Here is a 10,042-nt window from a genome sequence, read left to right as displayed (position 1 = left end):
TCATAAGTACGGTATGTTTCCCGTATAGATGCAAGTGCTGTTCATACATAATGAATATCACTTTTGGAGAGGTGCAAACACTGATTGCTTTGAGCAGAAAAGAACAGCAGAAAGTTCTGCTCTGAAGTCTATAGCTTTTATGTAGCAGATACATAGGCAGATACATAGCAGGTACAATGGGAATTTTTTAAGGTCCTGTAAAACATCAGTGTAGTTCAGTGAGTCAGCCAAAAAAGCTGTACTCTAATAGGCAAAAAAGAACAGTTTGTTCTCAGGGCTATTTCATGAAGGATGTTCAGGAAAGCAGACACTCTAGCATCATTCTACTAATCTGATTCACGTTTTTAATGTCCCATTGCCTTTAAAATGTTAACAGCCTGAAAGGTGGAGGGATGTTTGGAAATGATGTTGAGAAAGGAGGATAGCAAGTGTGTGTACTTGGCACAAAGGGAGTAAAGTTCAAAGCTAAGACCAGATGAAGCCTAGTCCAGTAGATTTTCAGAATTCCAAAAGGTGCTGAAATTAAAAATGGTTATAAACTATAGCAACCATGCTTTCACACTAGGAAATATGTAATCTAATGCTTCTAGTAAGCTAAAAACCAGTGAATGTAACAGTTACCTTTTTAACTGGAATTCAGTGAGGGCACAGATTTTTCTCCACTCAGCAGTAAAATCTATACCTATATGAACAAATCTATACCAGGAATTCCTTCTTTTCTTAATGTATTCTATGAACTTTGGGTTTATGTGGGAAACAAAACTGTTATTACACATTAAGACCTTTGTGTTAACCTCCAACTGCTACAGTACTCCAACTCTGAAAACACAAAGTCCTGGAATGATGCCATATGCACCATCGTCACGCAGTCCAAACAGGTGTCCTTTGCCCAGAAATTACCTTATCAAGTTTGTCATAAATTTCATGTTCAACTTATTAAACATCTAAATCTTCTGCAAGTACTTAGCCTCAAAGGTAGCTAGAGGCAGTGCATTTTCATGTTAATTGCGCCAAATTTAAGAAATTCTTACCTTCCTACATGTTGCTATTTAACATTCATAGCTTTCCAGAGGTAGAATTTCACAGTATTTTGCAAAGTGGAGAAGGGTCTATATCTTGAAAACAGTCTTACAATAAAACAGGCCTGCTGGTACCAACAAGAGGAATCTGCAATAACATCTTGATGAAGTATTTACCTATGAAAATACACTTGCATTTTTTTTGTAGTATATAGCTACATATAGTAAATAGCTACAGCTGCACAGTTTGCTGTTCTGATTTTTTTGTATCATTCATTCCCTTAATGTTAGAGGTAAATTGTATCACTTGCAAGCTAGAGCACTAATTTCTTCCAACAATCTTTAAAAAATCTGTTACATCCTTCAAGCATTTCCAAAATTAATAAATTTTATAAATCACAAGCTTCCTGTTTCTTCAAAACATTATTTGGGTGTAGTAATGTCTTTTCTTTGAGCTGCAGTTTTGCTTTATAATGCTGTCCTTTCCTCCCATTCCAACTGGTATTCTGTCTGCTGAACTCTTTACAGTCCTCTTTCATTTATACAGAAACAGACAGATATTTCTTCGTTAATTGGCATATTAAAAATTTATGGTGCACTAGGATGTTTAATATTTAAACATAATGTTTAATGTTTTCTGTTGCCATTTTTTTCCTGAAAAAAATAAACAAGTATCATAGAGAATGCTGTCCTTTTCCAGACAATTACAGATCTAATTTTGAGTTGGCATTCAGGATAGATAACATTATTACTCCAACATCAGTAAATATTTTTTTCAAAGTTTAAGATCATATAATGTTTTGATTCCCAAGACAGACAGCCTTGATAAATACTCTAAATCAATCTGTTATTTTACTTTTTCATTTCTTCTGATATATAAGAAGGATTCATTCTACTGACATATAGGAAGGATTACCAATCAACTATCCCAAGGGAGTCTTTATTACCTGAAGGGACCCTACAAGAAATCTGGAGAGGGACTCTTTACAAGAGCATGCAGTGATTGGACTAAGGGCAATGGCTTCAAACCATAACACAGCAGATTAGATTAGATATTTTAAAAAATTTGTTTACTATGAGGGTGGTGAGGCACTGACACAGGTTGCCCAGAAAAGTTGTGGACTCTCCATCCCTGAAAGTGTTCAAGGCCAGTTTGAATGGAGTTCTGAGCAGCTTGGGTTAAAGAAAGTTGTCCCTGCTCATGGCAGTTTGGGTTAGAAGGAGATATCTTTAAGGTTCCTTCCAATCCAAGCCATTCTATGACTCTATGACATGCGCCATTAACATGAGACTTGAAAATTATTTCATAAGGGAATTTTCCTAGTTAATCTGTTAAATACTTTCTACCCAAAGCTTTGCGTCTACAAAGTGCTAAATTCATTGGTGAGGCAGCTAAATGCAAAGTCAAGACTTCATTCTTCCTGCTTTAAAGCAAAAAAAGCAGTATGTCACAATTTAAACTGAGAAAGACCAGTGTTTAAAGCAGAACATGAAGAAGCTGGGACACTTGCACTAAATATTCATCTCAACCCAGGCTACTACACTGTTTTTAAGCAAATCAGCTACAGCCCGCTGACTTTCATGGACCAGTTTAAGACTATGTTCTCCCACTTGTGCACAAATCAAAAAATGCAATGCAAAAAAAATCACATTACATTACTGCTCAACTTCCTAGGTACCTATGGAAGCATTGAGAAAAGTGCCTATAAAACTGTTTCATTCAAATAGAAATTGTCAAGATAGAGCAATGAGATATTAGAACAGGCCAAGACCTATAAGTGTTGAATTCTTTTGTGTTAATTCACCTGTGTGTCACCCAGTCCAGCAACTGGTCTAAAGATCATTCTGTGCACCTTAGCCTTTTTCCACTTGCTTGGGATTGAAGTCATAGGATGAAGCTTACCAATTCATACTCTGTTCTTCACAGAAAGGGTGACTAGGCATTGGAATGGGCTGCCCAGGGAGTTGGTGGAGTCAACGTCCCTGGAAGTGTTTCAGAAAAGTCTGGATGTGACACTCACTGCCATGAGTAAAAAGGTGGTGCTTTGTCATAGGTTGGACTTGATGACCTCAAATGTCTCTTCCAGTCTAAATCATTTTGTGATTCTTTATTATTCCAGAGGATGAGTCAGATGATCCAACAGACAGCTCTTTAGTTTTCAAAGAGGTCCTGATTTCTTTTGGCTGACCAGTCTTGCTTTGCACTCCCATCACCATTCTAAGCACCAGAAGTTCTTATTGGGACTTTTCATTGAACCTTATGAAAGCACAGCTCCACTTGATCATGGTTACATTAATATATATACACTTTTGATGTTGGGCTTTACTCTGGCTATTTCTCCATAGAAAGCCCTTTTTCATTTCAAATCTATGAACCTTCTCCAAAAATGACAGTTTTGAGCTGGGAATAACTTTTGTTGCCATAAGCTATGATAGGCTATGTGAGCAAAAGCTGATTATTTAAAATCAAAATAGCCAGGAAATACAACACTAATCAGTAGTCCAGTGACTTATAGAGGTATTCTATTTACAGACATTATCTTAAGTTACTATTTGGAGGTTTGTAGAACTAGAAGAAATATTAGGCAACTGAAGAGGTACTACATTCTGGACTTGGCCCTTTCCAGAGAACAAAAGCTTTTTTCTGATTTTTAACTGATTTATATTTCTTACTAATAAATACTACTGTGTTGTGTTTGTTTTAGTTAGTTTTGGGGTTTTTAAGCAGAAAAAAAAATTGTAAAACTTATTTTATAAAGCTGGAAAAAAACCCTGAAATAGAAATCAAAAATTTTGTCCTAAGAAGAGTCTGGCAGGAGTGCTGAACAGAAACAAAGCAGTTGGTTTGATTGTGAAGCAAAATTTGAGCGAAATTAAAACAATAAGTCACTCAGACTTCAAATGAAGTCATATGTCATAAGCAGAGTAGTGATATATCTGATCACATTCTGTTGTTTATCTCTTCAGGCTTCTTCTTAGATTTGTCAATTATCATTCTTTTTTTTTTTTTAACGTACAATGAGGTTATACACTCTTGATGACCAGGCAATGCTTGAGAAAAATTATAAAATACCAGATGTGAATCACTAGGCAAATGCCCTGGGAAGGAGTTTTATTTTAACATATTCAGCTGCAACATCATGATTCTAACTGCAACAGGCAGCCTCAATTTTAATATGTAATTTTAATACCTCGCATCAGATATTTTTTTTTCTCATGGCGGTAAAGTGCATATAGATAGAAACATGTTGTTGTGTATGCTGTTTCATACCTCACCAGTAGCTCTACACCAACCAGTGACACAGAAGATGCAAGGTTCAGCTAGCCACCATCTGAAATGAAATCTGGAATATAATTGGATCTGTCTAGTACTCACATTTAAAAGACATTTGGTCACCTTGGTTTCACTTCATTTTAAAAATCAGGAAAGGACCTCAATCTCACAGCAGAGGAATATTTAAAAACCTACTCTCAGAGTACCCCATGAGAAGCCAGTGTTTGGGTAAGGGGGAAGCAGCATGCAACAGCACCAAAAGGGTCATCCATGGTCACCTCACACACCTGGTCTGTAGGCACAGCACCCATACTCCTGTCTGGCGTGAAGCTCTGGCTGGACATCAAGGCAACTGAATGGGGACGTTCCAAATGTTGAATTCTGCTCAATGCTCATTCTCCCCAGAAGAGGTAGCATTTTCCAAGTAGAAAAGGAAGATACCACGCTAAATTTAATTTCAAACAAGGCTGGCTTAAATATGTCAAAACCCATTAAAAAGAATATGCTAGTTGGAATTTTAATAAGATCCCCAGGAGCTCCAATTGAATATGCTCTCAAAAGATAGCTCAGGTTCAGAGGGAACTAAATTTATGAAAAATGCTGCAGTGTGAATTTGAATGAAAGGTATATAACCTTTCATTTCTTCAGAAATACTCTATGAAATAATGAAGAACATACAATTTTAGTAACTCAGTACTCAACCCTAAGCAATGTATTGCACATTTGATGTAAGAATTTACCCTTTAATCCTATGTCCAGTTTCAACATGACAATGGCCTGTATTCAAATACAAAAAGGACTCAAGGACACCAACTTCCTGAAGTCTTTTGAAGGAATAAATGCTGTCTCCTAAAGAAAGAATGCCCTCTACTGCTTGGTTCGAGAGCTGTTCCATAACAAAGGAACTCAAAACTATCTTTCACATGGACTGAAAACTTTGGAAAATACATATAAACATACAAATGTTGTTGTTGTTGTTGTTGTTGTTGTTGTTGTTGTTAACAACTACAATAATACATTATGTCTCTGAAATATAAGATGCACATTATGCTTATATACCAAATGTTCTTTAAAGGCATTTCTATCTGCTCTACTCCTCATTTTTCATTATATACCTGCAGAGCATAGCTGAAACATTTTACCATAAACAAATACATATGTGGAAAATTTTCTCCATAATAATCAAATGCGTAAATTTTAAAATAGCTAATGTCTTTACTTTCAGCAGTTGTCTTTGCATGCATTTTCCATAAACTTTATGTACTTGCTGCCTGTCTTCAAACTTAATACACCCCACCTTATTAATGTATATAGTCTCCTTCAAAGACACATCTATATTGTTTGTCCACAAAGGTTTGCCTTTGGAAACCAACCAGCTGAAAGTCTTAAACCTCTAAAACATTCATAGCATGCAATTTTGAGGCATGCAACCACACAGAAGTGCTCTAAAGCATCATCAAGAAACAGCAGAGACATGCATGCTGATTTGTTTTACATGAGCAGAGGAGAGGCTGATGAATGTTACTTTAAAAATTTACCTCAGATCTGATTCTGTTTTGTATCACATTTGTTCTTAAGGTAACCCTGTATTTTCTTAAAGCAATGGAATATTTTCTGAACTGGGCTTTCAACAGTCAAAAACTAGGAATCTCCAGCACCATATAATCACCTTTCTCCTACCATTTTTCCACTCATTTATTTGGCTGTCCAAGTAAGTCAAGTCTAGGGATGTGCACTGTAGGCTCATTTTTTTCCTCTAGCAAGAGTTCTTTTGATTGCATGACACTAAAATTACAAAATCAAAGACAGTTTAGTTCATGGCTGTTTAAAAGCACATAAATTATGAGTATCTGGAATAAATGATACTTTCTGTTTCATTCTTGACAGTGCTTAACATTGCCCATTCTCATAGCATGAGCTCTTAGGCAGTATGGGAATTCAAAAAGTTAATGCTAAAAGACCAAGAAATTATACCCCCAGGAAACACACCTGAAATTATAGCTCTGTCTCACCTGGCCCTAGATATGGGAAAACAAACAAATCTGTGACCTTGAAAGAATTTTTTCTTCTAGATATGAATTTGAATTTTCCTTCTTTCCCAATGTCACACTGGGAATATAGTTCCCAATGTAGTATCTGGAAAAGGTAATGCTCTGAAGGGAAGGCACAATTTTATCACATAGAAAAACATAGAGGTTTAAAACCAAGCTATTAAGTCAGGTAGTTCTACATTAACTGAAAGAAACCTACAATATATACTGTAAGACAAAAGAATTTCATATCAGATATTATACGAGCCAGTATTATCCGAACAATTTAAGATCTGAAACAATGAGGCCACAATTTTCTAGGAAAAGAAAATCTATGTTTCAATTATTCAAAAATAAAACAGAAAATTTTATTTACTTAAAGAAAGAATGACAAGCATGTATAATCTCATACACAGAACTTGATTCAGTTTCATGTAAAAAGAACAGAAAAATCCACAGTTTTATGCCAAACACACTGAGAACATCAAGAACAACTTGTTTAGAGACAGCTCAGGAATTCCCTAGCCTCCCTACCTGCAAATTACTTTATTTTGAAAAGGAAGAAGCTGGTAACTACACAAACCTTCATCGATGTATTGACCAAAGTTGTTACAGCATGTATGTAAAAAAACCAACACTCAAATCCAGACTGATCCAAAATTATACTTAATATTCAACATGCAGTGGCAGATGTAGCTACCATCATGGTTATTCATGGATGCTCATACTTATTTTCTGCAGTTACATTTCGTTGTAGCCATGAAGTGACCTTATAATTCCAATGATACACTTCCCCAAGCCTGCACAACAGTAACACCCACAGTAAGAATGACTACAGCAAGCATGTATACAAAAGTTTTTTATTGTTCTTCAGCTTTTCCTGTTACACCCACACATGCATAATTTGGATGGATAGATGTTTGAGACAGCATTCATAGTAATAATGGTGTATGTGCCAAAATTTGCACATTTTTTGATCAACACTCAAAATTTTACCAATCTAGGTATTTTTACCTTTCTGTGAGGGTGACCCGAGTGTTCAATTTTCAGCAGTAATAAACAAAAATTGCATTAGTATACTGTCCAAGATAAAATACAACATCTCCCAAATAGAATACATTATACCTTTTGCTTTCTAAGAATATATGCAGGCTCCATGTGCATTTGCCCATGAAAACTATCCATTGCATGCAAATATACACATATGTGTATACATACATACCTATATATTTATGTATAGATGGATGGATGATTTTCCCATGTTAAGAATCAAGGATTTAGCAGTATACTGATGTAGCACTGAAATGAAAAAAAGAGATTGCTATGACAGCAGTACTATCTTTGCGCTGCTGCCAAGACTAAACCTAAAGGAAAAATTATTGCTATTCAACCTCCGTTTCATCTGCTGGATATATCAAGAATATCAGCTGCTCAAGAAAGGGCTGTAACTCAAAAAGAATCCGGCCTGTTTAATAAGCAAGATTCTTCTGTGTTCATACAAAATTGTGATCACTGAAAACATTTTTCCTTTAATTAGAAAAAGTATTTTTACTTCAGAATATTTTTATTATTTTCTGTTTAATTTAAAGTTTATTTTTAAGCACATCCTCCAGTACAAATGAATTTCTGCATTTCCACAGAAACCCATATGAGCAGTAAAAATAAGCTGTTTTTTCTTAAAGCTGTCCTCGACCAAACATCAAAAAGTATTAAGAGCAATTTAGAGTAATGAAATTTAAACAAATATGATTCATTAAAGTGGAAGATACCTGACATAAAAAGAGAGAAAAGAGTTTTCTGAAATCATTCACATATGAAAGGCTGTTGATTGAATTATTTACTAGCATAACTACAATTAAAAACGTTAGACAAAACTGGAAGTAAAATTAACCAGCAGCATTATTGAAGTCACAAAAAAAGATACTGCATGCTTGTATATTTTGCTATCCTGTCTTAGAGAATGGCATATAACAAACATCTTGAAATACCTGAAGGCCATAAACTCCAAAATTCAGATAATTACTTAGTATTGCACAGACAGTATAATTAAAAATAGTGGGATAATTGTAGACAAATTGGGAAAAGCTTCTTGACCATGAAATTTGTACAAAACTGAAGCAGTTTTCTTAACAGGGAGATCTGTTGCTCAAGTAATTTGATTTAGAATGCAGAGCACACATGAAAAAGCCCTATAGGGAATGCTCTGCATTGCTTTGGCAATAAACCTAGTAGTATGTCTTTCAGCTATAATTTGTATGATTTCTTGGGTTTGGATATAAAACACATGGGAATACAAGTCAAGAGTTCATGTAACTATTGTTTTGATTGAGCAGAATACCATATGTTGTAACACAAGCAAGCTGATGAACTGATACAAAGTTAATGTTATGGAGACACCTTGTTCCTGTTAATATTTTGGCCAAAAAATGCCACCTCAATGTATAGAGTAACTAGAAACAAAATAAGTTTAGATTAAGTACACTTCAGCATCAAGAATCCTTCAAAATTTTCTTCACATATTAATCATTCCAAAACCTTCTTCATGTTTCTATCACTGTCAGAACTAGCCTTCAAACTACCTCTAAGGAGCTCTGTGGAGGCATGCAAGAAAAAAAAAAGTGAGGATTCCTACCCAGAGGTTGCATCCATGTTCTTTGCATTAAAATACTGACTGTGCTGTGTTCTTAACAAAAATATGCCTTGTAGGGCTCTGTGGCACCTCTGTAGACTCAGCAATGACACTGCCACTTGTGAGCTAGTTCTTATTTTGGTATCTTCTAAACTAATATGATAAAGTCAGACACCTTTAGTTCTGTATTTCTTAGCTGTCCTTTTGTCATTATTAATAAAAACAGGACACACAACTATAATAACTGAGCAACAACTGAGTGACCTAAGCGAGTGACTTCAGGCAGGCCAAGTTGTCTTTCCTTTCTGATCCTCTCTTCTTCATCAATTATTTGTGAAAAAAATCAAATATGAACAAGACAGACTTAGGTACATATTCCTGAGCAAATGTCATATAATATATTATTAAACAGACAAAAAATACATGCAGAATTTTTCAGTCTTCTACAGCAACAATTCCATGCAATGTAGTGCTTAACAAAAAAGAAAAAAAAAAAAAGAAAAAAAAAGAAAGAAACTTCCCATAATTTCAACATGCACAAGTTTAATATTTTCTAGTGATCAGCAAAGATCCCATCCTGAAAGAGGGCATTTTTTCCAAACACAAAATTTTACAAAATTTTCATCTTCTTGCTTCATTTTCTTACATTGGAAGTTTTATTCCAGGATAAAGTAACACAATGAGAAAAGTAATCTATTTTAAAAAAACAAATAGATTATTTTTAAAATTGACCTTGCCACTAAATAAAAATCCCTAATATGAATAGGTTAGTACTTGGTGCAAAACTTTGTGGAAAGGATTAAACCCTCAAGCTTTTACAGTTTATAAAGGCATTCTACATACAGGAAATTAAACTGAAATTTATGTCACTTTGATAATGGCATCACTTAAAACCATAACAGTTAATTAACTAATTAACAGCTTAATTAAGTCAGCACTTAATTAACTTACTTGAGTTCATTTAAATTCTCCAGATGAGATTTAATGAACTTCTAGAAGAATTTCTGACTAACCATGTGATGTATATTTCTCTTCTCTAGGAGATACTTCATGAAACTAAATGATTTAAGACAGAGCCCAGAAGCAAGTT

The sequence above is a fragment of the Cinclus cinclus genome, chromosome Z, assembly GCF_963662255.1.
Source record: "Cinclus cinclus chromosome Z, bCinCin1.1, whole genome shotgun sequence".
In the NCBI taxonomy this organism is placed as follows: Eukaryota; Metazoa; Chordata; class Aves; order Passeriformes; family Cinclidae; genus Cinclus; species Cinclus cinclus.
This window is presented reverse-complemented; position numbering follows the sequence as displayed.